Source organism: Rhamphochromis longiceps, linkage group LG17, assembly GCF_057381845.1.
Source record: "Rhamphochromis longiceps isolate RC_006_pf linkage group LG17, R_longiceps_female_GT1.1, whole genome shotgun sequence".
Classification (NCBI taxonomy): Eukaryota; Metazoa; Chordata; class Actinopteri; order Cichliformes; family Cichlidae; genus Rhamphochromis; species Rhamphochromis longiceps.
The window spans coordinates 14,102,188-14,129,970 of NC_140573.1; the positions used below are offsets into that span (position 1 = coordinate 14,102,188).

Below are 27,783 nucleotides of genomic sequence, written 5' to 3' on the forward strand. Positions count from 1 at the left end.
TTCATGCACCCAGTTCTTACACCTTTGGTCTGTTTGCCCCTCCCTCTGTGTTCTGGGAACCTGGAGATGCTTGCTATACTGGCCTATATAAAGTCTATAATACACATTTGTACATTTGATCCCAGAAACCTTTGGTGATTTTTCTCTCTAACTGCACAATACTGTGGACCACACCAACCAAAGGAGGCTTCAGAATGAAAATGGTTTACTATAGTGGTGCAATCTATATAGTTGCATATAATTTATAATGCATCACGGCACATATTTATTGTTCTATATAAGAATGTTTCATGGTTTTTCTTTGTGTATGTGTTTGCCGGTAATTGTGTCTGGCACTATATGCTTGTCAGCTACAGTGGATGCAGTCACTTGACAGCCTCAGGCTGCTTATTGTATGCTTTTTTTAAACAGCTGGAAACAAGCCAGATAAGCTCTTTAAGAGTACTGAAAGCTATATCCTGCCACCTTATGCTAAGTGCGTCCAACCTGGAAATTTGTAATACTAACAACTTATTAGTTTGACTCAAAGGGTTAGTGAGGCAATTCTGCTGAATGAGAGGCTAGTTTGATAGCACAGGAGAGATATTGGTGCCTCTTTCGTGAGATTGTGCTTGCTGAGGTGATAGTTCTAAAAATCAAACTCATAATGTTAGCCAGTGTATTACTCCTCCATCTCTCGAAAGGTGTCTGCTGAATTTGGGAGGTCTTTCTCTCATCACCCTGGTCAAGGGTTATTGCAGTTACTCCCTGTGGACATTCTAGGGTTACCCTGGGGTGTTGTGGCTGAGATTAGCCATCATCCTCTCAGTTTAAAGCAGGAGCTCCTTTCTCCTGGGCTTTGGCCTGGTGAGATTAGAGTTGAGATGCAGTTGAGTGATGGCAGAGGATTAGTAAGGAGCCCCTAGTGACTGACAGCTGAAGGTACGGCAGCACTGGTTACACACCTGGGCCTCTATTCTCTGTCCGTGTCAGCTTATTCACTCAAGGTCCTAACCCTGTATCTGTATGGACAACTACTCTAAAATATGATCAAATCAGCGTACATGTCCATTTGTGATAACCAGCTAATTTCTCTGAGCATTGCACAATCTGACCTTGGGTAAATTTTCTGGGACATCCACTCCGGGGAATATTGTGGCATTGTGTTAACACATGTGAATGCTCCAGACTGCAAACATCTCTCACTTGCTGATGATCAGTCAAGTGTATTTAATTATCAGCACATGGCTGCTAGTTACCCTCTTAAATCCTATGGATGCAGCAAGGGTGTGCTGTGCTGCATCCTTTCTGTGAAAACCTTCTTTTCCGCATGACTGTATGCCCTTATAGCTACCCAGCACTATAAAATTTATCATATTGACAGCTTCCTAACAAGTGTTTGAACACAAGAAAGAGAGAAGCCAGCATTGAGAGCGTTATTGTTGCTGCTTTTCAGTCGAGTCACCTCACTTGACCACAATTATGGTAAACATTCAAAGAAAAACTATTCATGTAGCAAGTGTGGAATAACTCCTAACTGCTGACCCTTTGCTGCTTCCATGGTATATTGCTATGGTGCTCCATGTTATTAGCACTAGCAAAGGGAACACTGCTCCTGACGTGTGGTGTTATAAACACAGAGCAATAACAAAGTGTGAGCTTGCATGGATAACAAGGGGAGGATGGTTCAGTAACAGTGGGCAATTTCTCTACTCTTTCCCTTTGTCCCTTCTATATGGCTTAAAGAGACTGAAGGATGTTTAACCTCTGACCCCGGCAGACAGGAAGTGACTGACACTGGGCTCATAGCTCAGCATTGTGCCTCACCTCAAGTGGAAATACCTGTCATCAAGTGTGTGTGTGTATATCCTAAGACTTCAGCTGACTCAGACTCTTTTGGTGTCTTGTTTGCTGTTTAGCAGTACAAAAGTTTGAATGTATGTCTGTGTGGGGCCCAAAACGAGGTAGGGGTGTGTGTGTGTGCGTGGAGCGCGGAAGGAGTGTTACCTCGGGCTGTGTGCTAATATCTGTGTAATTCATCATTAATTCTGTCAGAGTGTGTGTCTGACATGAGCTTCAATCCCTTGGGACAGAAGCCCCAGCAGGTGTGCCTCACATGTGGTGCAGTGTGTGAGTGTGAATGTGTCTTTTGTGCACATGTGTGAACCCTGCAGGGCTACCGGCTTGACAGCCCGTTTGTCCGACTGTGGAAGCAGTTTACCCAGTGTGGTGCGTGCTGGTTAAAATGAAAAAAATAAAGCTACCAGCATTTTGCACCAATAGTTAACACGTGAAAGCGAAAGACATGCAGTGCAAGCTGCCAGGGCTGTTTTGAGGACAGCTACAAGTAAGTTTCACATCGCTCCAACTGTCACGACTTTGCAGGGCTGTCAGTCACTCTTGGCACCATATGGGCTTCTGTCAACGCTCCTAAAGTTTGGCTCAGGTGAGCAGCCTTTGCCTCAGCTTTACAAAGGTGTGTCTGCGCACTACTCTCTAATGGTTCTGATTAGTTTTGGTTGCCAGGTATAATACCAAGTAGGGCTGGGCCATATTATACCGTTCACGGTAATACCGGTATAATGTTAGGCAACGATAGGAAAATGAAATATCGCGATAGAATGGGAGTAAAACGCGCATGCGCAGTGCCTTTGTTTTCATACGCACATGGCCGATTGTTGAGTGAAACAGATGAACCAGAATTGGTTTGTAAAAATGGTGCAACTTCAGTGATGTGGAACTTATTTGGTGTTTGTCCGTCAGATACACGACAAAGCACATTTTTTTGCAGAACATGCAAGCGGCCGTCGTTATTGTCGTATTTGTCGGACTAAGATGCTCTTAAATCTGGGAGTAATCTGGGTCCTAAACTCCGTATTCTTCAGGTCAAACAACACTGCAGCATCACTGAGCGTTAAAAACTGTCTAAATTCTTTCATCTTTAATAAAACGATCAGCATTGCTGCTTTACCAGGTGTAACTATAAAGTTTAACTTCCAGGCATCCATGAAAACAAAAGTTATTACATTTAACGGAGTTAGAAGTTAGCAGGAAGCTAGCGGAAGTTAGCTCGCTAGTTTTGCTAGTTACCTAAGCATGATATAGCATGTTCTGACTGAGAGATTTCTGAAAAAAATCAAACGTACAGCTCTGCTATCACTTCCAACATAAATGAAGACAGGAAACTAAACAGCAGTGACGTTTGTAGGGTTACTGAAGTTGGGCTAGCTGGTATATAATGATGTGCTACGTGATCGCTAGCGACACAGCTATATTAGCATAACATAAACAGTGAAGCTGGAGGACGAACACTAACACTTTTCCACTTATAAAAGTTAACGTTAAGGTTCTTCATGGTTAGAGACAAATGCAATCGCATGGCAGGATGCTGTAAACGGACCAAACTTCAGTCAGGAGAACAACTGAGATAATCCATCCACAATACGAGGTTAGTCATTAATATACTGCAACATGGGAATAGAGCAACTGCCAGAGAATTCAACATTAATGAATCAATGGTACAGAAGTGGAGGAAGCAAGAAGAATGAGTTTAATCAAGTTTGATTTATCTGACTGCTTTGTTTCGCTTAATGTGCCTTATAATCCCGTGCACCTTATGGTCCGAAAAATGCGTACTGCACACTGCAGTTTAATGTTGCAAAGCACCTCTTTTTAACTTCAGTGGATATTATACATGGTTATGCTCAGGATGTGTCAGCCCATTTCTACTGGAAATGCCTTTTGGTTAAACTTTCAGCAAGGAATTTGCATTTGCACTGTTACATTTTTATAAAGCTTTAATGTACATAAAAACCAGCTTCTTGTTTAAGTGAAAATAAATGGAAGGTTGTCTTTTTGCGCTAGTAATGTTGTGGAGTTGTATTTTGTCTCGCATCAATTATATCGTCGGTTATATCGTTATCGCAAATTTTCAAATATATATCGTGATAAATATTTTTGGCCATATCGCCCTGCTCTAATACCAAGGTGTGATCAGATGGGTTCTTCTGTCTGGCTTTCTGAGTTTCTTTTGTACCCAATTGATTTATAAGACTGGTGATGTTAACTGTAAATGTGCATTTGTTCTATGTGATTTGTTAAAGAGGCGTACACACTCACATAAAGGGCACAAAAGAGCACAGGTAGAGGGAAAAACTGGTCTATAGATGAGTGCCGCAAGTGGAATCCTTGACATTTTGTTTTTCTGACATGGGAAGTTGAGTACAGAATATGTTTGGCATGCAAGTGACGATAAGAAGTCACATCATTTTCGAAAAAACCTTCCACTTTACGTGCGTGCAAAACCAAAAGTAATAGCAGAAGCAGTTAGGATCTATTGCTGTAATTTAATGGATCTCAAAAGATGGGTTTAAAAAAGAAACAGGCCAGCATATGAGGATTTGTATTACAGTTTACATAGCCTCCAAAAGTATAATCGAATACATTCAGATAGCTTGAATTAAGCCTTCTCCAATCCCTACCTTACACTAAAGTCTCTCCCAATATCTCTACAGTATTACTTTTTAACATACGTCTTTACTGTATGTTAAAGTTTACTGCACAACATGCGTGCGTGTGTTTACTACAGTTTCTACATGCTGAAACATGTTACGATGTCACAGTTTTAGGTTCCCCCTAAAACTCTTCCACTGCTCTGGTTGCCAGCTCCATGTTCTTTAGTTTAGGGTTTCAGCACTTCAAATGCTCTCAAAAATACTCAACTTTGCTACTTTAAATTGGTAAATTTCCTCTATGAGCTGTGTCATCTGCCGCACCAGCTGGTAATGGGAATACTTTTTGTCCTGTGCGTAAAATCAACACAGAGCAGTTTTTAACAGGTCAGATTCATGAATTTCACTGTTTAAAAATATCTGCATACTTTTAAGAGCTTATAAACTCTGGGATTTTAAATAACGTCTTATGCACAGGTCACCGCTGTAGGTTGTTCAGTGGCCCCAGGAAGTTGAACCTGATTGACATTCATGATACAGCATCTGGAAAACTAAGTTTGATGTTAGTCCCTTGAGTTTAGTTTTTCCACTTAACTCTCCATAGCACAATGTATACAGTACAGTAGTTTGCTTTTGAGTGCATATTACCTAACAACGTGCATTATACAGTTGACAGTAAATGTGGGGATTTTTTTAAATTCAGTTTGCCTCCTTGCCTCATTTAAACTTCAGCATGAAGTATTTATTGCAGATCACAATTTGTCTCTCTAAACAACGTTTGGGGCCAAGACGGCTGTATTTGTCTGTGCAGAGACAGGTGTGCATGTCACTGACTTGGCGTTTAATCGCATGCATGTAGACGCTTGTGCATGTTCATACTAATGCACCCTGGCTGTCATACTTCCAAGTTCATGTGCTGCTGGAGGGTGTAAACGACTGTGAGTTGATTGACAGCTCTGTGGTTTTTCTTCTACCTCTCATGCAGAGAAGGAAAAGTGATGATAAATGGGAAGTTGTCTCTCAGTCTGTCCTTATGTTTCTGTAACCCGTCAGTGTGCATGATGGGATGGCAAATGTAATTCTTCCACTATCAAGTTTATATATTGTAAGTGCACACTTACATCTTTTTCTAAATCATAGTAATCCCAACGCTTGAACCCAATCACCGGACCCAATGATTATTCTCATTTCCGGCTTATATTTTTTAATCTTAAACTCTTGTAAAATAGCTTTGCATCAATGACCGTTCAAAGTAATCCCTATTTATCTTTTTACTCTGCCTTCGTTCAGCCCCTTGGCTCATTCTCAGTCAGAAATAAGCTATTTTAGCTTCTATCCCTTGAAGCCAACTTTTTCTGACTGGCTGCTACCAAAGTTATGAATAGAAGGTGAATGGGGCTTTTGTGCTCATAGCCAAAGCTTTATGGCTGAGGTGACCAGATTAAGGATATCCACTCTCCTGGATGTCATACATGTCCAAGAGTACAAAAAATGTCTGAAATGGAGCATTTAGAGTCTGATACCTGTGATTTTGGCTCAGATGAATTACCTTCTATGAGTGCATGCACTGTTCACATTACTTAAAAGTTAGGCCACATTTAATATACACATCTATCATTGTGTGTATATATATCTGAATTAACAATATACACCTGGATTCAGGTGATTTATCTGATCCTGTTTGTAGATCGTCTCAGTTTTTGTTAGATTGATGCATCTAGATTAGATGGAAAGGTTTGAGTCTCTGGGTTGGCTGGGACCTTTATGTGTGGACTTTGCGTGTTTCTGTTGTGAGCTCTTGGGTTTCCGTCAGGCACTCCAATTTCCTCTTGCAACCCTAAGACATTCATGATGGGTTCATTGGTGATTCTAAATTGGCCACGGATGTAAGGTAGATAAACACTTAAGTGTATAGATTAAGGCTACGTTTGAGTATATGGGTGAATGTGGTTTCTCTAGGCTAGAAAAGTGCTATACAAATCCAGTGTTTTCCATTCTAATCTCCAGTCTTCTCTACAGACTGTAATTTTAAAGGAAGCAACCTAGGGACAGTCTGTTTTGTTCCACACCCACTTTAGTGAGACCTCAGCTCAGTGCCTTGCGAGGATGAGTATAGAATGGCATGTAAAATGTAAAAAAAAAATTATTAATTCTTTAATCCAGCTGTTCGACAGAAGTGCATGAATCCATTGTGTAGCGTGTCTGTTTTTTCTGTAGCATGCTCCCAGCATGAAATGTTTTAGCATGGTGCATAGTAGCTCCTCACTGTTCCTTGCAATCTGTATTGATAAAATCTTGAAGTCGTCTTTGTTTATTGATAGATTAGGATGATTTCCATCTATGAGCTATCAGTTTCTTGGCAGTTGAGGAGTTGCTTGCCTAGAGCACCTCTGGTTGAGTGGTAGCTTTTATTTGTATTGTAGATGGCCAATGAGTTTAAATGAGTTCAAAGTATGGACAGGTAATCCCTGTGAGCCAAGTCCTCAGGCTTTAGACTACAGTAAACACTCCGTTTTGCACAGTTTTTTACACTCTTGAATATGTATGATGTCAAAGGCAAAGGATGTCTATAAGATGGTTGTGCACCAAAAAAAACAAGATTTTATAATGTCACAGAGAAATCCAGCACATCTAGAAACAAGAAGCTGGAATCAACAAATGTAGATCTGTCATTTAGGTTTAATTAATGGCTAAGACTTATTGATGTTTAATTTTCCACCAGTCATTAATCTGCTAATGAAAACACCAAAACGTTGCATGATCATTTTTGCTGACAGGAGAGCAATTCAGTGGCATGACTGTTTATCACTGTTGTGTGCTTTGATTGATGGAAAAGAATCACCAACTGAGGTTCCCATGTATCAAGAAGAACAGATGTAAATTGTGCTTTGTTGCAGTCACGTAGCAGCATTCCCTGCAATGCAGTCATGTACTGTCAATACATGACCGATTGTCCTTTTGTTTTAAATTTGCAAGTTTATTCTTGCGCAGTACAGACAAGTGTGAAAAGCAGGAGTGCTTCATATCGCTGCTACAGCAAGAATTTCGTGATAGTGTCAAGCTTGTGTTGCGTATGTATAAACAGACAAAGTAAAATCCACAGTTTGTTACTGCAGTTTATCTGTGTGTCCATGCAAAGAGAGGAAAGACACTGATCAAATAAATCCTGCTCTTATCTTAACTTTGATCCTGTGACGCTTCCTTCTGCTGCATCAGATCACATTTTAGCTGGTTAGTGGTGCAGTTGTTCATTGTTTATTGGTAGCTAGCAATGGTGGCAGGGAGTGCTGCGGAAAAGCATTCAACATCCAGTAAGTTAGCCTACACCAAATGCAGAAACAAAAGAGTTCTTTAATTCCTGCATGAAATAAAAGAATGTGTGTTGCATTCGCCTATGAGATTTTGACACAGTAGTTGTTCTGCCTGTTTTCCTCTTATCCCATCTGCAGGTACAAATCAAAAACTCCCACATCAACCCCTAAAAATAGCCCTGTTCACATACCACACCTCAGTATCTATCAAGTGCTTGTCCGCAAGTGCCTGGGCAAAAGTCTGAACTTCCTTCTTACTTACTTAAGATGGCATTCCAGCTTTGAAACGTGCGTAACGAATTCACAAGAACCACGCTTGCTTGCTCATACGTCATTGTCTTGTCATCACTAGATGAGAAACCAAGACAATGGATCTAGTTATCCGCAGCAATAATGATGCTGGGTGTTGTGGTTACCTTTTATAACTGTTGGCAAGGGAGTCAACCCACCTGTTGAGGTAATTAGTGTGAGACACACCTGCCTTATGTAGTTTCTAAATAATGTTTGGTATTGTGAAGCTTTATTGAGCTCAAAGAACATTTCCACTCTTGGATACTTCGACACAGCTGGATATTATCGTTGATCTTGAATGCATTCCTCACGTCTTTGTAATGAAGTGTTGCAACCTGCCTTCGTTACTTTCATTAGTGATCTCATGAGTGTCACAGAGAGTCTTTTGACTTCTCCCACAGACCTGACCTCAACCTTTCTTAGTCAGCGGTGTGAATAGGGACAAACCAGCACAGGTTTCACATCAAAGCAGGGTGAATGCTAGGCCCTAAACCATAGTATATACATAGTCACACCATCATGCTATTAGTTAATTTAATTTAAATTATTCTGTCTTCTGTGATCAAAGTTGAAGATGAAGTTGCAAGCACCATGCATAACATTTACCAGCTTTACCAAGAAAGACTGGAAGATGGAAAGCACCCATATCTGTATTACACACCCAGACAGAAATACAGATGCCTGAAATAGGATTGTGAGCAACCTAAATCAGATGGTGAACTTTTAATTTGTCACTCACTTACTACTATTACCAGCACACTTAAACATTCTTCTTAGGAGAAAACTGGGCAATGTGTATCTCAGCAATAATATCTTTAAATATATCAAGCATGTGTCCCATAACCTTTTTACTGAAAATGAGGATGCAACATATTCTGGAACTATTGTGCCATAGATACTTTCAGTAAACATTCCTTTTGATGATGACTTACATGCAACCAGTTCTGGCCTTTCAAGGCAATATTATTATAATCTTATTTAGTGGCTTTTTTACAGAAATTACAATACTTAAATTCTGAACCCTTTAATTTTTCATTATCTGCCACACTTAACACTGTGTGACTGACTTGTGATTTTGCAGTAATATGTGTCGTATGTCAATATGGATCTTCTGTGTAAGATTTTTGGGGGTTAATGAGAATAATGCAGTTTAACAATGCGAGTTGTTAATTAGTTTCAACTACTTTGGTGTTAATGAAATGAACAAGAGAAGCACTCGGTGGCAACAGTGAGACAACCCACAAAGTAGGAATGGTTTTACATCTGGAGGCTGCTGACATTTTTTCTCCCTTGATCTTTTCTGACTGGTTTTTCACTCGTTTTACATTTGTCTAGGGACAGAGGCACTACTGGTAACACCAGGTAATGCCTGGACCCTACAGAGGTTGCACAAATAGTCCATCTCCTCAAGGATGGCACATCAATATGTGGCATCACCAGACGTTTTTCTGTCTTTTGTGTGTCTTTCTTTTCCTCTTGCATACTTTCAAGAGATTCCAGGATACAAGCAGTTACTCCAGGAGAGCCAGACAGGGCCATAGAAGGCCCTCAGCCCATCAGTAACAGCAGCATCTTTTCCTTTGTGCAAAAAGAAACAGGATGAGCAATGCCAAAGCTACGAAATGACACCCAAAAGGCCACTGTATGCAAAATACACTAACCTGCTGCATCATTTCTTTTACTTTTTGGGCTGTCTTTGAATTCAGTCCTCTGTAGGTTGATCATTTTTATTTCCATCAAACAATGTGGCACCCTTTCATTCCTAACATATTACACAGTCCATATTAGTATACATATGCAGCTGATTGATGATTTGTTTTTCTCATTGAGATCTGATGTGTTTTTGTGTTTTTTTTGGAGTAGGATATTTTATTTTCATGTCAAACTATGTATATATTGACAAGTGCCAATATAATCACAAAAGATTCCAATCTGTTACAGTGCTGCCATAAAAACATCTCAGTGTACTCAGTGTAAGCATCATATAGTTTGAGCAGAAAGGTAATATATGTCAAGATGTTGTCAACTGGAACTTCAGTGAATATTTTTGTAACTTGAGGAATGCTTAAAAAGACTGAGCCATGTTTAAGTTATATTTCTTAATATTATATTATATATTTTCAAAAAATTAGAGAAAACCTTTTTATTCCACTTTTCAAGATACCACTTTGTTCAAGGCATTTTCATTTGTCTCATGTAAGTGAGTAAATAATGGACAACTGGCATGACAAACTACTTTTTTATAATTTGTTACCAACTAAGTCAAAATATATTTTATAGCTGCAAATGGAAACACTTTGAGTGGATGAAAAGTCAAATTGGGATAACAGGGCATACTATCAGACAACCTTTTCTCAAAGGCTTTCATGGTGTTGCACTCATTTGTACAGATGAAAGATGGCAGAAATAGCAGGTTTTAAAAGCGGAGAGGGATGTCAAGACTGTTTAACCTCTGGTTGACGCATACTGACCTTTAGAGGCAATATGGTATCTCTTGTAGCTGTAGACACAGGGACTTGGTTGTTAGGCCTTGTTGAAGAAGCAGAACTGGTTTGGGGTTTCATTTTACTCCATGCAGGCAGTCCAGACCTCATAAATCCACTCCCAGGGTTAGTGTTGTTCTGTCTCCAGCACACAGAATTAGTACTACACTTTTTCTGATTTGAAGAGAATGACACACAGATGTTACTGACACTCTTCTCTTTGTTCCCACTTTATCTCCACATCAAGTAATGTTTTTACTTTCTGATCTGATCAGTGCACAATAGTGTTAGTGCCAGACAATACATGCAAAGATAGATGCAATAAGGAGAGATGGTAAGATTGCAGAAAGCACACAGTCAAAACCCACTATGGAGGAAATTCTTCATTGTAACAATGAGAAAAACAGGTATAGCCCCACAAACATATGTGCTCTTAACATAATGGGTCCTGGCAGGCAGTAACTCATACACTGTCCCTGTGCCCCAGAGAAGAGTTTAACAGTTGGCCTGTTCTGTGGTGTAATATCTGCTATTTAATGAAGCCTGAAATATGGTCGCCATTTCAGCGTCCCAGTATTAGGTTGGAATTCTCTTTACGAATTGATCCATTACAGCATTTTAATAACTATTTTAATTAAAGCGCTATATAACACTCCAGCACTGAATTCTAGAGCAATTTATCTACAATGAAGAATTTCTAAAAGTCGATTACATGAGTTATACATTAAATAGCCCCTGACTGGAACAGTTGGTTCTCATTCAAAGCACATTTCTCCATGGAATAATAAAGGGAAAAACTTGTTGGAATCCGTCTCCAGCAATCCACAATGTAATAAGGACCTGCATTCATATCTGTTTACTGGTCTTTTTATTCACACTTCTGATTTAACCAGCTGTTTTACTGCTAACCCAAACCAGATTTGCACTATTTTCTGTAGTGTTGACCTAAGTGATTGGAACCAGTTGTCAAATTTAACAATACATAATGTTAAACTGTACTGCTACATTTGAAGGACCAACTAAATTTAACTCTTAAAGTCTTTGTCCCAGTGAGAGTGTTTGTACTGTCACACCTGTTAATACACTGAAATTTAAAATTTCATTGTGTTGTGTATTTTCTTGCACATTTTTAATGACATATAGGTTAACAGATTACCTTCTGGTGGTTTGCACACAGTTTTCTAATACAGAAGAATAGTTTAAAAGATTCCTTGAGTTCTATATGCAGCACTTGTTTTTCACTACTTTTTCACCTCTAGCGGTTTGCCAATGCTTTATGCAGTCAGTTTTAAATTCTGAAAAGAATCTTGCAGGTTACTAAGTACATCATAATACAGTATTCCTTTCAAAGGACCTCTCTACTTTTGCTACAACACTGTCACCAACCCCATCAGTCAGAGTCAGTGACCTGCCAAAATTATGACCTACTAAATGTGTTGGACTGGATTCATAGATCTGATTTCACTGAGGCTATAAGGTGAGGTATTCCCCTGCATTTGTCACTTATCATTCAATAAAATATAGTTTTGGACAATTTGACCCTGTCTGGTCGGCGGGGATAGAGAGGAATGAGCAGCTATTATTATCCTGCTTTACGTCTCTGGCAGTGTAGCGGTGTCAGTCGGGCTGGCGATGGAAGCCAGGGGGCCGGTTAGGACTGCTGGCTCTCTGAGGTGCTTCATCTTGGGACCAAGGCAGCAAGACCTCTAACTGAACCGCAGCCATTTGGATGGAAAAGTGCTGAGGCAGCAAGCTCGGGCCATTTCACTGGGTGGAGTTCTTATACCGTACTGCTAAGAAGATGTGGCGTTTGGCTGAGAGCCAGTTTATGACTTTATTATCATGCAAACATTGTTCCCGTGCTCAGATTCACACATCATTGTCAATTATGTTGTTTTATTCCACACTTGTTTCTCACCACCAGTAGTTACCACTAGCATCTGTGATCAATTTGTGTGATTTATATACCAGAAATGAGTCTGTGTTTTAAAAGCCACATGTGTCTGTGTTTCACCTTGTCATATTGGCTCTTGGCAAACAAACTCTAAGATTCCTGAGATTCCTCTTAGTAGTAGCCAATGATAAGGGGAAATGCGAAGTAAAGAGAGGCCTTAGTGTTCTGACAGCAGTTTGCCTCATTGATGGATTGAGGTGAATGTTTGAACACCAGACAGACAAAAAGAACCAAATGGCTTTTATGAGCAGCGTGATTTATCCATTGAACAAGCTTTGTCGAGCTCTGCTGGCTGAATTTATGGCACTTGACACACGAAACGGGCTATCAGTGCTGCGTTTGGATGTTTGGCAGACGCCCACCGTACTTTCACACAAAGCAAGCATGAAATATTAGCATTATTTTAAAAGGTTTCCGTATATTAGGGAGGAATTGGGTGTTCTTTTCCAAGATGGTTCACAGTAAAGCCATTCACTGTCTGGAAAGATCACTGACAGCCAGGTCTGGATGGAAAACGATTGAGAATGATATAAGACAAGGTTCCAGAAGTGGTTGTAGATTTTCACTTGGAGCTGAAAATTGTCAGTGGTCAGTTGTCAAGTTGTCAGTCAGTTTTCATAGATATTTAAACATTCAAATGTTAGTTTTAATGAACTGAGGCTCAGAAATGTTGAAAAATGCCCCTAGTTTTTTAATGCTGAGCTATTCTTGCCAAGTTACTAATTTGTAAGAACACTGAAATTAATAAATTCAGTAGTGACATTGCTGTTTTCCCCCAACTCATCAGCTATTATCTTACAATGATGCTTCTGGGCCAATGGCCAATATCTCAGCATCCATAGAGTAACCTGAGAAATCTGAAAATGTGTAATTGATCCCCAAGCCAAGACTTTCTGCTCCATATGCATACCATTCTTTACAGTCGAACTTTGAAAGCTTTGTAAAATCTAAATACTCATCACGTGGGTTTGCTAATTGCTCCTTCCTCTTGTTCTTTGTAGCTCTGACACACAGGGGATTAAATGAGTAGAAGGGCAGCTGAACAGCTTCTCTCTACTGTAGTATGTTCGTCAGCTCTATACTCATATTTCCATAGACGTGCTTATCTGATGACTGCCAATCAGATCTTAACTTCTGATCATTTAACCAACTTTATAAAGCCATTCTCTGTTTCCTTCTCCCTCTGCTCAACCCAGGCAAATGTCTCTTTTTCTTGACACAACAATTTGAATTAAAAAAACCCACATGAATTAATTAATTGTCCATACATTAGTTCTATTATATATATATATATATATATATATATATATATATATATATATATATATATATATATATATATATATATATATATGCGCGTGTGTATATACATATATATGCGCGTGTGTATATACGTATGTATATATACATATATGAGTGTTAAAATATTACTGATGTGCAGAAATTTAAAAAATGCAAAAGCGTATGTGCTTATGTAGAGGTTTATGAGAAAATGATAACTTGTCAGTTTCAGTGACTCTTTGCGCTTGTTCCCATATTTGACTGACAGACGAACCATAATTAAACTGTAGTATGTAGTTCAGAAACCACAACATCATCAAAAGCTGGTTTATGCTTGGAGAGAGTGCATTTATGCACTGTTTACCAATATACACATGTTAGCTTTAACTGTGGTTTTCTTTACTATACAAGCTATGATTTAAGGGCTGCTGTCTGCCACTGGTATATCGTACTAAGTGGCTTGGTTGACTTTCTTTGTTTTCTTGTGATCGCCCACATGTACTGAATAGTTACGTGGTAGAAGACAGTATTTTACTTCTTATATTAACATTTTAGTATTTTCATTTGATGATCTTCAGCTATTGGAACACAGGATTTCAAGTTTTAAGGATTTCAAGTTCATAATAAATCTTATCTGATTTGGTTGTTCACTTGATTGTTAGACTTTTATGTTGGCACACCTTAGATATTTTATACCAAAACTATACTGTTCAAAAACCATTATAATAAAGGAACACTTGATAAATACTCATGGTCAGTTAAACTTCAGGGATATCAATCTGTCCAATTAGGAAGCTTAAACCTGCTTTGGTGCAAATGAAAGTGTCAAAAAGTGCTCTGGAGAGGCAACAACAGAACATTCGCCAAGAATGGACTGGTTTTGCAAGTGGTGGTCACAGACCGCTATTCTTATTGCTCTGTTCTGATAATTCCTGACTGGTTTCTCTTTAGTTTTGCTTTTTGCAGTGTCCTTGTCACCTCTGGTAGCGTGAGATGCCTACTGCTGTGAAACGTGCATTTTTAATATAGTAAATCTACACTGCAGAAACTCCACTAGTGAGCTTGGAATTCAGTTGGGAATAATTTGGGTTTTGCAAAGGAGTATACAAACTCATGTTATTTGTTCAAAGCAAGATTTTTACTTCTGGACGTGCATGTCTACTAATTTTTTTAAATACTTTTTTTTATAGCAGAGAGGTTGGCTTTCAATGCACAAGGTCATCCCAGGTTCAGTGTTACCTCCCGGTAACCCAATCCTCTACAGCATGAAAATACAGACTTTAACAGAGACACACCAACTCAATGACACAAAGAGGCCAGCAGTGTTTTTAACATGTTTTTAACCATGTCCAATCCTTTGTGTGAGTGCTCCCTGAGATGAGAGGACTGTCTGTCAAGGGGACACTAAAATAGCTATGTGGGCGAGGACAAGGGGGAGGTGTGGGAGATGTGATAGAGGGCTTCCGATGGATACCACTCCTTTGCCACGCGTGAACTGATGTGAATTTAGGTGACAGAAGCCTGTAACCTCTGGGAAAGAATCTGTAAGGGGAAAAGGGGGACAGAGAGAGCTGAAAAATGGGATTGACCCTTAACCCTCAGAGTCAGTAATGTGATCCTGGTATCTCTATTGTGGAGGGAGGGAGGTGGAGAGGAGGAGGTCACCAGGGAAAAGGGAAGGTAGTAGCCATGCCGTACTGCTGATTAGAACTTCCTGTGGTCAGCCACAGTGTTCCAGCTTGAAAACACACAAAAGTAGGCGCACACACACTTCAGACAAAGATAACTAAGGCATTCATGTAAACTTTGCACTTTCGGACACAAAAAATGACTCTTTAAACTTGACAATGTCAGCTGAGTTAACTGAAAGACTAAGCTAAGGCAAAGACTAGTGTTTAAACTAGCTAAAAGAAAATAAGGACGTCCACCATTAGATTTATTTGGAATCCCAATTTTTAGAATTCAGTTGCATCAAATAGCTTGTTTGAAGTGATTTTTAGTATTAAATGACAGTTTCCTCCTGGTGAATCAGCAGCTTCCCTCAAGCCTAACTAGCTTTGAAATATTTTACATGAGTTTGCTGCTAAACTGGCACTCTATCCAGGCTGTCACCTTAGCTGAGATGGGCTCTTGACTAACAGATGTTGGGGGGTTTTTTTTATTTACGAAGATTGATCGGATGCCTGAAATAACCTTAGCGTTAGTTCAGTGAATGTATGATGCTCTGTCACTTTTAGTGGAAAATACAGTAGAAATATACAATTAGAAGACAGCCTTGGAAGAGGTGTACTGTTTAGGACTGCTTTTATTGACGTTGTATTCAGGCACAGACATGAGTTTGTGTTTCACTTCTGTGTAATTATCGTTCCAAAGAGGCCGAATTTCAGAGACTTCCAGATACTCTGACATTTCACACTCTGTGGGTCAAGCTCCAAATACATTATAACCTACATTTCCCACTATTGTTCTCAGAGGCTAAGTGCCACTCCGGAAGGCACGGACGCTAACATTCGTTGGTAAAATCAGAGTTCCCTTTAAATACCACGGAAGACATGATTTAAAGTAGTATTATTGAACTTGTTGGGGATTGCTCACCAACCTTATGAAACATGCTTCTGTGACTGACTGACTCTATTGCTGTCACACAGGTTTTATCATCAAATCTGAGTCTGTGCAATCACATCAGTGAGAGACCACTGTTCTTTATCTTCCAAGGTTTCAGTAGCATATTGTCTCTATAAATAGCTCGCTTTCTATCGGGACCTTTATTGTTTTAGCACAATAAGATTTCAAGAAAATATGAAAATGAGGGAGAGTCTGTCTATAGAGAACAAGTGTTCTGGAGTGAAGCAAAGCATCAGTGATGTCAGCAGTCAAAAGCATGCAAAACAGTCCGAGACAGTTGCGTCACCACTAACCTATAATGATTTGAATGGTGTCAGGGCAGACTGGAGTGATTAATTTTCACAGGCAAATCTCTTTTGTTTCCGTCTTCCCCAGCTCTGCAAAAATGTTCTGGACTGATTTTTTTTTTTGTAGAGCTGGGAAAGCTCTCTGTAAAATTCTGTTTTCTGTCATTGATGGTAGCTGTGAGAAAATCAAACTGAAGCTAGGAAGGCTTTATTTATTTATGTTGTAAGAGATATATATAGATATATATATATATATATATATATATATATATATATATATATATATATATATATTAGGGGTGCAACGATATTCGTATCGATATTGAACCGTTCGATACAGTGCTTTCGGTTCGGTACGCATATGTATCGAACAATACAACATTTGTAATTTATTTTATCAATTTTCCTTCTGACGATGCTGTCTGTGTTGAGCGCTCAGTGAATCTGTGTTCGACTACTCCGCCTAGGCTGCACTGTCGAGCGCAGATCCACTGAGCGCTCAACACAGACAGCATAGTCAGAAGGAAGAGCGCAGGGCAAGCTAGCGAGACAGAAGTTAAGCTCTCAGCAACATGGACCTCCCCCACTCTCATTCAGATCTGGCGTTTGGAATTATTTTGGTTTTCATGTGACGTATGACCCTGAAGGTAAGCGAGTCATGGACTAAAGTAAAACAGTATGTTGGATGTGCCATGCAATGCTCAATTACATTGGTGTGAACTAGTGTGTTAGCGCAGTTAGCTCGTTAACATGTTGGCCGTCTAGCCCCATGCACCGGTAGCTCGTTAACGGAGATTTGCCGTGTTGTGGCGTTAAGGTCATTTCAACGAGATTAACCTGAAAGCACTAGTGGGAACACAACGAATATGACTGCACATTTACGCCGACATCATCCTAGTGCAAAGACAAATACAACAAGCATGCTACTAACTTTAGCCGAGTCATTTAGACAGCTGTTAGCACATGATTCTCCTTATGCTGCTGAGAATATAGCCCAGAAGAAGCGGATAGTATAGCTTTTATTTTGGAAAGAGACATTTCTCTGTAATAAACTCTCTTTTCCAAAGATGAGTGATTCCTCAATCAGATACAGGGCTTGCAATATCGCTAGCCCGACGTCCTGGAGCTAGCGATTTTTTCAGTCGGGCTACCAAAATCTATCTCTTCCCTGCCCGTCGGGCTATTGTAGGAAAAATATATGTCAATGCTTTTGCATTCTTTCAGAAATGTAGCTGGGTAATTATGTCATTGGCATCGGTGAGCCACTGTCAATATGTGACATATTGAAGTCGCGTTTGAATTTGCGCTTGTTTTTTTGCTTTCACTTTGCAATCGTGCGAACTGTGTATAGAGAGCGACAGCACTGATTGGTGAGTGATGATAATTTGTGCACCAATTCCTCTGACATCGTCTTATTAATCGTTAGCTTACTATGCAAACATGACAAGTGAAATCTCCTGCAGCAAGCTTAAACATGTGAGAGGTTGATCGCGCAGAGAATCGCTGAGCTTATGTGAGTGCGTGTAAAAGCATTTCAGTTCTGCTGAGCCAAATAAGACAGGTCAGGGTGAAGAAGTGACAGCCAAAGAAAAGCTTACCACAAAACGGAGAAGTTATGACAAATCAGACTATAAGGCAAAAAGAAAGTGCAGCTTTATGGTTTCATGGACAAAAGAATTTCTGTGGCTGCAATATGATGAGCTAAATAACCAGGGCTGCACATAAGTGGTCAGCAGGTGCGCATTCGCTGTCAAAATAAAAAACACGCACAAGGGTTAGGGTTAAATTTAAAAACTGTACTTTTGAGTTAAAATATATATTTATAATTTTAATAAATGACAAATTAAAAAGGCATGAACATTTTTTTTGTATCGAAAAAATATCGAACCGTGACACCAAAGTATCGAACCGAACCGTGAATTTTGTGTATCGTTGCACCCCTAATATATATATATATATATATATATATATATATATATATATATATATATATATATATATATATATATATATATTGGGATGAATCAAGTCTTTAAATAAGATGACTCCTGTCTCTCTTTTTTGCTCATACTCATTTTTGTGAGGTAAAGGTGTCTGTTTTCTTGCATGTTAGTGAATCTAATTCCTCATTCTTTTGGAAGGAAACACCTCAGTCAACTTTTAATGGTGTGTGCGGAGAGGTAGGGCTCTCAGGGGCAGAAACTTGGCTCTGCTGTGATTTATTGTTTAATTGAGCCGACTCGTTAAAGTTACCTGTAATTGATGCCATAAAACCCCTGGCTGTCTCCCAGCTTCTGGGTTGTGTAACACTGCAGGTTAACATGCAACCCGACGTTCCTGTGGATATTTGACTGCACTAAACAGAACTGTATTTTCAGATTGTCTGCTTGTCTCAGTGTGAAGGAGCTGAAAGTGAAAAAAGGCAGTAATGGACTGGGGCAGTTTGTGCAGAGCTTTAGTTTGCTAGTACTTGAAAAAGAAAGGGAGATTGTGGATTGTGTGTGTGAGTGTGTATGTCTGGCAGTTTGGTATTTCCTGAAGGAGTTTCCTCCTACCGTCAGAGCGGAACCACCCTGGGCCCCTCAGCAGTCCAACCCACAGACTGACCCGGTACTGCTCCCAGAGAGAAAGAGAGAGACATGGCAACAGTATGGAGTCTCATTGGATGTGAAGGTGTACAAGTATAAAGAAGCATTGATAAAGTTGTTGCACACAGAGAACTAGGTTGTTATTAAGATTGGAAGACTTATTCTCGTCTCCCCAGTTCTGCCTCAGGCTATAGACACCTACGCATTCTGCTAGTCTAACGTTCCTTATCATCCGTATTTGGTCTGTCATAATGCGTGTGGCTTGATAAAGAAGTGTATCCTCAGCACCTTACAGCAATTTGTTGGCTGCAGTGTGTCCCAGAGATAGCAAGGAAGCACCAAGGAGGATCGCGGGCTAGGATTCCTGAGCTATTAGCCAGCATTACTCATCCAAAGGCCTGACAAGAGAAACATGGCAGATGAGGAGAAAAGGCTGGGGTGAGCGGGGAAGAGGGTATTGTTGAAAGAGTTACAGAGAGAAGAGTGAGTTTTGTCAGCCCTTGTCTTTGCCCCCTTGTCACAGCTGGGCTTGATTACCCAGGGTTCTCCGCTGAGCAGCTTCAGGCAACGTGGATACCGGATTGTAAGATGCACTGAGCTTTTTCAGGAGAGGAGGGAAAGATCAGATCGGACCTGTGTTACATTTTCCTAAGTGGTTTTATAAATTCAGTTTTGAGCATTAGGCTGGTGATGTGGACATAATGAGAGCATGAAAAAATAAAACTCAGTCTTCTGACTGAATTGTAGATCCAAACCATTACCTTCCTTTGGGAGTCAGTCAGTGATTCTTTGCCAAAGCTGCTGGTGTGAGTAATTTTTCATGGCGGTACTTCAAAGTCATCAAAGTCTGACACCAAAGGACACCTTGTGCGAGAGGCTCATGTCCATAAGCAGCATCTGACAAAATGGTGTTATAGTTTGTTGGTTGTTCCTAAAAGTGACATTTTGAATAAAGCATCTGCTTCACCTGGAATATTTGAATCTTTGACACTTATGTCATTGCGCCAATTTTGGGCACTATTCATAATATAATATCAATACTGAACATATTACATTTCAGTCTGTGATTGACTGGCGGCCCGTCTTCGGTGTCTCTGTTTGTCCTTTCTTTTGGTTTTCTGAGGAGGACAGTCTTCCCAGAGACCTATTTCATGTGTGTGTCTTTCATAAACCTTTCACAAAGGGCCACTTTATGGTGATTGAAGTTGTGTTTACTAATGAATGCCAGACTGAATGTTCGCCCACCAGCTCATGAATATGCAATGATGTCAAACCGGCGCTAACACCCATGAGTTGTCTTTACTATTAGCCGCGACAGCCCAGCTACGAGTCTGAGAATTACAGGAGAAGCAGGAAGGAAGGAAAGGAAGAAAGTGAATGAGAGATGTAGATGCAGCCTTGGCTCAGAGCGAAGCCGCTGAGATTTTTAATGTGTGTCTCTGAGAGTGTGTATGTCCCATAGAGGAGTATGTTTATAAATCACAGAGTCAGGCAGTGTGTGTCTTGCAGGGCCGGTGTTTCCTGCAGTGTAATCTGAGTCTCTGGTGGAATGTGTGAACCACATCCGACTCCACTCCACTCAAGCCCCCGACTCACTCAATATCCCACTGTAAACAACATGGCTTTGCCAGGGATTCTTGAACAGGACAGGTAGAGTCGCTATATCTCCCAAAAATAACAGAGTGCAGGAAATGCTTCAAAATAAGAGCATATTGGGCCCTGCAGTCAGCGAAAGTCACCCCTGAAAAGTGATATTAAACTTTTATTCACTGTGTTTTCAATGAACCTATGACTTCTTTATTGTGTGTGTGCATGTGTGTGTGTGAGTGAGAGAGAGAGGTTTAGACTAAGAGGTTAATTGTAGTGTGACCTCCCTAATGTCTTTCCCTGGCTGGTTATCTTGATTGGGTAATTAATTCTGGGGCCGCTCTCTTCAGGCGACCCAGTATTCACACACTCACAAGTCTCTCTTTCTCATACACACACTTCTTTTGAATCTCCTGAACTCCAGCACCACTACATTCCCTTAACCTTAAGGCTGTTCTATTGTTTTACTGTTACCTTTTCTCGTTATTTCCTCCTTCTCTCGTTCTTTCACTCCCGCTCATGTCTTTCTCTTTTTCATTCAGTCACTCTCAGACTGGCTCATCTGATATTTTATTCTCAATCCTTCCTCACAGCTTGAACCCTCAGAGAACTGACTGAAGTTAAAGTAGCTGCACAGTATCAACACAGCAAAATGTATTGTTGCAGTTTAGGCTTTACTGTTGTAGCTTCAAACAAGTAGTTCTGTCTGCTTCACATTTCATACTTGCTTAGGCCTCGGTCACACAGGCCTAGTGACCGGTTAGCAAGCCCCCGGTCTGGTCACTGGTGTGTTTTCCCCAGCCCATTGGCGAGAGATTGTGGGATGCTGCTGGTTCTCACTAGGTGAAATCAGTTGCAAAGAGGGTGCTGGACCAAAAACCTCACCGTGATTGTTTGGTTGCTAGCAGATTGGAGAGGTTATCCATAGTTTAAAGGAAGACACCAACTGAGCGGAACATTAAAAAGCTGTGATGCAACAGAGAAGCAGCCAGTGTTTTCAAAGTAAAGGTTTTTCCTTATTGCTAAAAACAACTTGTAGTAAAAGGTGCAATTTTTACCTTGAGAGTAAGTCTCCGTTTCTGGATTGCATTACACCAGTGATTCTCAAAGTGTGAGCCGAGACCACCTGCTGGAGGTACTGCAGGTAGAGACCACAAATTCAATTAGAAATCACTCAAAGTGTGTACAGCTACACTTTTATATGACAATTAAATTAAAACTGATAACAAGAGGTGGTTACTTTGAAATACTTCTCATTACTGTGATCCAGATTTGCTGCTCTTGTATTGAAGTTTGTGTCCCAGTGGCTCACACATTGGCCATAACACTTTGCATATGACTGTGTAGCAGTTTATAGCCTGTGTTGTTTATGTTTTTGAGTAAATTTTAAAGGATAAACATCACTTTCTCTTGTTTTTCGATTACAGTGAAGATTTCAGACTGTAAATGTTTTTAGTTACTTTGAGGAAGCTTGCACTTCCTCCCCTCTTTCTGAGTCCAGTTTTGGGGTATGCTCAGTCTTCAGGGCTGAGCGACCACTTCCTCTAAGTGGCAGACAGCTCACTGTTTTCTTCCCCACCTTATCACTCTATCACCAGCTAACAGACACAGAAAGAGAGAGTTAGAGGACGAGAGAGCAAGCAAAGGGAGCTCCTTTTTGCTCTCTCTCTTTCTCTCTCCTGTGCACTCTTTCAGGTTTGGCTCTCCCTGTTTGGGCACGATGAGAAGAGCAGATTATTGGAGCTGATAAGATGAGGAATGCTGCTTAGAGAGGAAACGCCATTCTGGATGAGATGTAGCCTATAGAAGCCTGTTCCCCTGTCCACGACATGTCATCCAACACCACCACTGGCCTTTTCCTATCCTTCGTCTTATAGAGGAAGGATAGACATAAGGGAAGTGAGCCGGGATTGAAATCCATTGACCCAAAGCAGATGAGCATGTCCATTCAAGCCGCCCTTTTCCTCCTGCTTGCCCTCTTTCTGCCTCTGTCTGCTCCTGTTGTTTTGACTTCATTTCTCTTGAATAATAATAAATTCAGAAGTGCGTACCAGTGGCCTAAAAAATATCAGTAAACTGTTGTCATTAGAACAAGTTTGTAGCGAGAAAATGTCACTGGAAAATGTGTTAATGGAGCAGTATGTGGAGTATCTGCAGGGGTGTCGAACTCCAGGCCTCGAGGGCCGGTGTCCTGCAGATTTTAGATATCAACACACCTGAATCAAATGATTAGTTCATTACCAGCCTCGGGAGAACTTTAAAACATGTTGAGGAGGTCATTTAGCGATTTAAATCAGCTGTGTTGGATCAAGGACACATCTAAAACCTGCAGGACACCGGCCCTCGAGGCCTGGAGTTCGACACCTGTGATCTAGAGAGATACTTTTGTCAAATGTTATTTAGATTTTTACTGTAAAATCTTTAAAAATTCATCTCAAAGGGAGTGGAAGGTGGAAATCTTGTGGTTTGTTCAGATGCAACTTTGTAGGCCTAAGCTGTGCTGCCATGAGAGAAGAGTTTTCTCTTGGAAACCCTTCCAAACTGCTCATCTTGGTCAGTCTTTTTTCTAATTGTACTGTTATGAACTCTAGCATTTAACATTCCTACTGAGTCCTGTAGGGTCTGAGATGTACAGCTTGGTTTATTTGCACTTTATCTGAGCGTTCCACGCACTGACTTTGGTGGGACATTTATTCCTGGGAAGACTGACAGGTGTATTTAACATTTTCTGCTTGTGAATCATTTCTCACTGTAGAATAATAGACTTTAAATTGTTTGGAAATGGCATTATTACACATTCACAGCAACAATTGTTTTGCTAAAATGATTGATGTCTTTCCTTGGCATTGCACTAAGACATACTTGGATACTCTAGACCAGCAACCTGCCAAAACGTCTGCTTAAATCAAAGTGTTCACACTTACTGCTCATCAATTAATCAGGTAATTTTGATTAACGCATTTATTATATCATATATTTATATGATATGATAAATATTATATATTTATAAAATATATTTGATTTGATCATTTTTTATTTAACATTTGAGTTGCCCACTTAATCCTATGGAATTAGTAACTGCATACTTTGTAAGACCTTTTTTTTCACATGACTGTAACATATTATCTATACTGAACTTATGAAATTAAAATTGAAGTTACGTTTTTCTAGAAGCAGGATTAAATACTTCAGCTGTCTTGCCAGTGTTCTCTACTGCACCCCAGTAAAACATGTACCTGCTGCATTTTGCAGAATCTGAATTGTGAGTTGTGGCCACTTGTTGAAGTTTTAAAACCTTGTAGATTCCTTATTGTGGTGCTTATCCTACATTTTTAAAAAATTTGTTCAATAACCGATATTCCAATGTGGAAATTTTCCTTCCTCCCAGTGTTTAATGTTCATATAATACAAACAATACTAGAAGAGTCTAAAAGAAAAACTATTTGTTTATTAGTTTCTCAGGATTTTCTTAGCACCACCTAAAACAGTGAAAAGGCAGTTTGTGATCAAAAATAAAAAGTATGTAATATGTTAATGTCTTTGATCATATTTTATTACAATCTTTGATTGAAATTGTCCACTTGCACACATGCATGATACAAAGAAAAGCCCAGTTTTCCTCTTGAACCAGAGCAAACCTGACTACATCCAGAAAATGAGCAATGGCTGGTGAGAGTCACGGAGGAGAGACAAGGTTGTCTGTTAGCAGGTTCAGAGAGCGGCTGAGGTGAAAAACGGAGAAGGGGAGAAGGAAAGAGCAAGAGACTAATAAATAGTGTGCTGGGAGTTGAAAACTGCAGACAGAAGTTTTTATGTGCGACTGCCTCGCTTAACCCCAACGCCACTGAAAGTTCAGCCAGGGCCTGAATTAGATCACATCAAGGGATCATCTCACTCTGTGTGCATGTGTATGCTAAAGTGTGTGTGTGTACCACATCCTTCAGCCAAAACTCACCTGTTGATCTTCATCCAACATAGCTGACATCTATGTCACCCGTACAAAAACAGCTCCCAAAATGAGAGCAGACATGTAACCTATACACGCTTGATGTGTGTGTTTGTATACTGTGAGGCCGAACTAAAAGTAGATTGTTTGTGTGATAGAGGCCAAGGCAGGAGAGAAGTTAGACGTTTTTGGTTTTGGCTCGTCAAACCATAATTTAATTTTGTTACCACTGGGCATATAATAACAGATCTGGACATCAGTAATAACAAAATTGTACTCACGCTAAAAGCTAAGATCTAGAACAAAGTCAAACAGGGCAAGAAATACAAGTTAGACTGTCAGACAGGTTTCAAACCCACATGTTTGCCAACATCACTTGTTCCCAGCGTTGAACAGTGAAACGATCACTCAAAAACTGGCTGACTTGAGGGATTACGCCATCGTTTCAGGTGTTCTGACTTTCAGCTTTACCTCAAAATATGTTGGGTTACATAATCTGCCTAAACTTTTGGTTGGTTGAAAATCTGCCTGAATGTCTGACTTGTGGTTTGTTTTGTAGAAATTAGTAGAAATGCCATGCTCTCAGCAATTATTTTGCTATGCACAGTGTTAAGCAATTGCAAAAGCCTTCCAAAATAAGACCAAGGTTATAATTTGGTGTGTGTTTTGGGGGAAAAAAAGACAACAGCAACACTTATGTGAAGTTGTGCAAGAAAACAAGTAAACCACCGTGCCCATGACTCCCACATTTAATCAGTTGAGGCTGTGATGTTATAATCATAGATAAGAATGCTGATTGTGCAGCTAGAAGACAATGCCTGCACAGTCCACGAATGTAGACAAAATCCAGTAAGCCAAACACAAATCTTTTTCTATGTATTGTTCCAATACTAATTTTATATTGCATGTAGTTTTATGTTTTAGAATATAATAATTGGGGTTGTTACTCAAAAAAGTAGAGTTACACATTACACTTCTTAAAAGTTATACAGTAAGTTACTTAGTTACATGCCAAAGAATCTAATTTGTTACATTATCTCTCCATTAAATAACCGTGCATTGCCACATACTTACCAGTTAACAATATAAAACGCTGGCTACAGTTCCCCACATGAACTGAAATCCCTAATGAGCACACACACAAGAGCTTTCTTTTAGTGTTATGTATGAAAACAAAGCCGACTACAAAAAGCAAAGATGACAACCAGCCCACAGAGATTTGAATTCGATTGCCACAGTGATTCTGCTGTAGAAACATGTACATGTAGTAGAACTGGAGGCTAAAATGCTGCAAGCCTGATTGTTCATCAGGTTGTTACCTGCTGAAACTCAGGCTCTGGCTGCTGGGATGTGGTCTGCATTTACTCAGCTTTATCATCAGCCTGCGTTCTTGGCTAGCTTTGTATTAGTATTCTGTCTGTGTAGGGGCTTCTAAAGACCCATAATTGTTTCTTGTCCTGTTGTGCAATAAAAAAGTATAAAAAGCAATGTCCATGTCTCTGCTGCAGGCTGCTCCACCAGTTTCCTCCTCCTGCACACCATCTGAAATCAGCTCATTGTGTTACAAGTGCGCAGGAAGAAAAAAGCATTTAGTCATTTGCAACACGTAGCAGTTGGCTCAGTCCGTTCTGCTTCCTAAGTGAAAGGGCCTTTAGCCGTTTTCTTACTGTAGCAGATACGGCATGTCTCATTAGTGCCATACAGTTTATGGAGAGAGCTTGTTATTTAATTTCATTATTTAAAACTCCAAATATTTTCATTTCAGCCTCCAGAACATCAGTAATAATTACGTTGAACCTTCAAAAACCAGTGGGGGACATGTAGGGGTGGGTACCAAATTCAGCATTGATACAGTTTTACACCAAATCACTGGGTGTCACTTTTGATATCAGTTCATATCTGGGGTTAGCTGTTCCCACCGTTTTGGCACACACTGTTAGTGTGTGCCAAAAGTTACACATAATTGTTGGTGTGCAAAATGCAAACCACATCTAATCAGAGAAAAAATCTGGTCAAAACAGAGAGATTTGGTTTTGTGTTGTGTGTAAAGTGTTTCAAAGAAGTAAAATGTTTCAGTGGAGAAGTATAGACTCAAGAAAAAAATTTTAATTTATTATTTCTTTTTGAGCAAAGTCCAGAAAAACAGTTGTTATTCACTTCTGGTACCAAATACAGGTGCCTGTACTGATACCAGTGTGTTTTAAAGTATGAAAGGTAGCCAGCTGTAGTAACAACACAGTGCTTATGTCCATCTTTTATATATAGTCTTCAATTTTAATGTGTAGGCTTGAGGTCTTAATGTTAATCTGCCTGTTACCAATGTCCTCTATACACATCAAAGCTGTATCTAATGTTAACAGTGTAGCTGTTACTTTAATCCATTTCAATTGTTGCCATATTAATCATATAAATTGGACCCAGACTTTCCTTCAGCATGGAGAATATAGAAGCTACTTAACAGTCATCATCTGTACCAAAACACTGAGGCTGGGTGTCAAAGCCTAGACAAACCCCTCGATGCTTAACTGAGATTACACAACAATTAAGATAAGAGAGGATGAGATTTTCCTCTCCCCTCAGTCTCTCACCCTCTCTCACTCAATCTCGCTCTCTCCCTCCTTTTTTAAGTATGATTGTAAAGAATGTTGTTTAAAGAAGGGAAATTAAGTTTGCCTTTGATGTCTTCTGAAATATGAACCAGCCACACGCTTATAGAAATGTTAAACACTCACCACACACACGCTCACGCTGACACACACCAGCTGATTTCACTGGAAGCCGCTGCTTCGCCCAAACTTTATTATACAAATGCCCAAACAGACTAAACACTTACTTACTTTTCACTGGGAATTACTTAACTGCACAGTTTCAGTTTGACCTCTGTGGAAGTGAGCAGTCACCTGAGCCACCCCCTCACCCCCGCCTCCCGTAGTCTTTTCCCTCCCTCTACCTCTCACTCTCTCCCTCTGCTGCTTTCTGCTGACTCCTGGAATTATGATC

At 39.9% G+C, this 27,783-nt stretch overlaps 1 protein-coding gene across 1 annotated transcript in view; it reads left to right on the forward strand.

Moving 5' to 3' along the window:
* The window catches only part of gmds (GDP-mannose 4,6-dehydratase), a 222,070-nt gene that overhangs the window by 181,737 nt on the left and 12,550 nt on the right, over positions 1 to 27,783 (forward strand). The gene's annotated exons all lie outside the window — the stretch shown is intronic.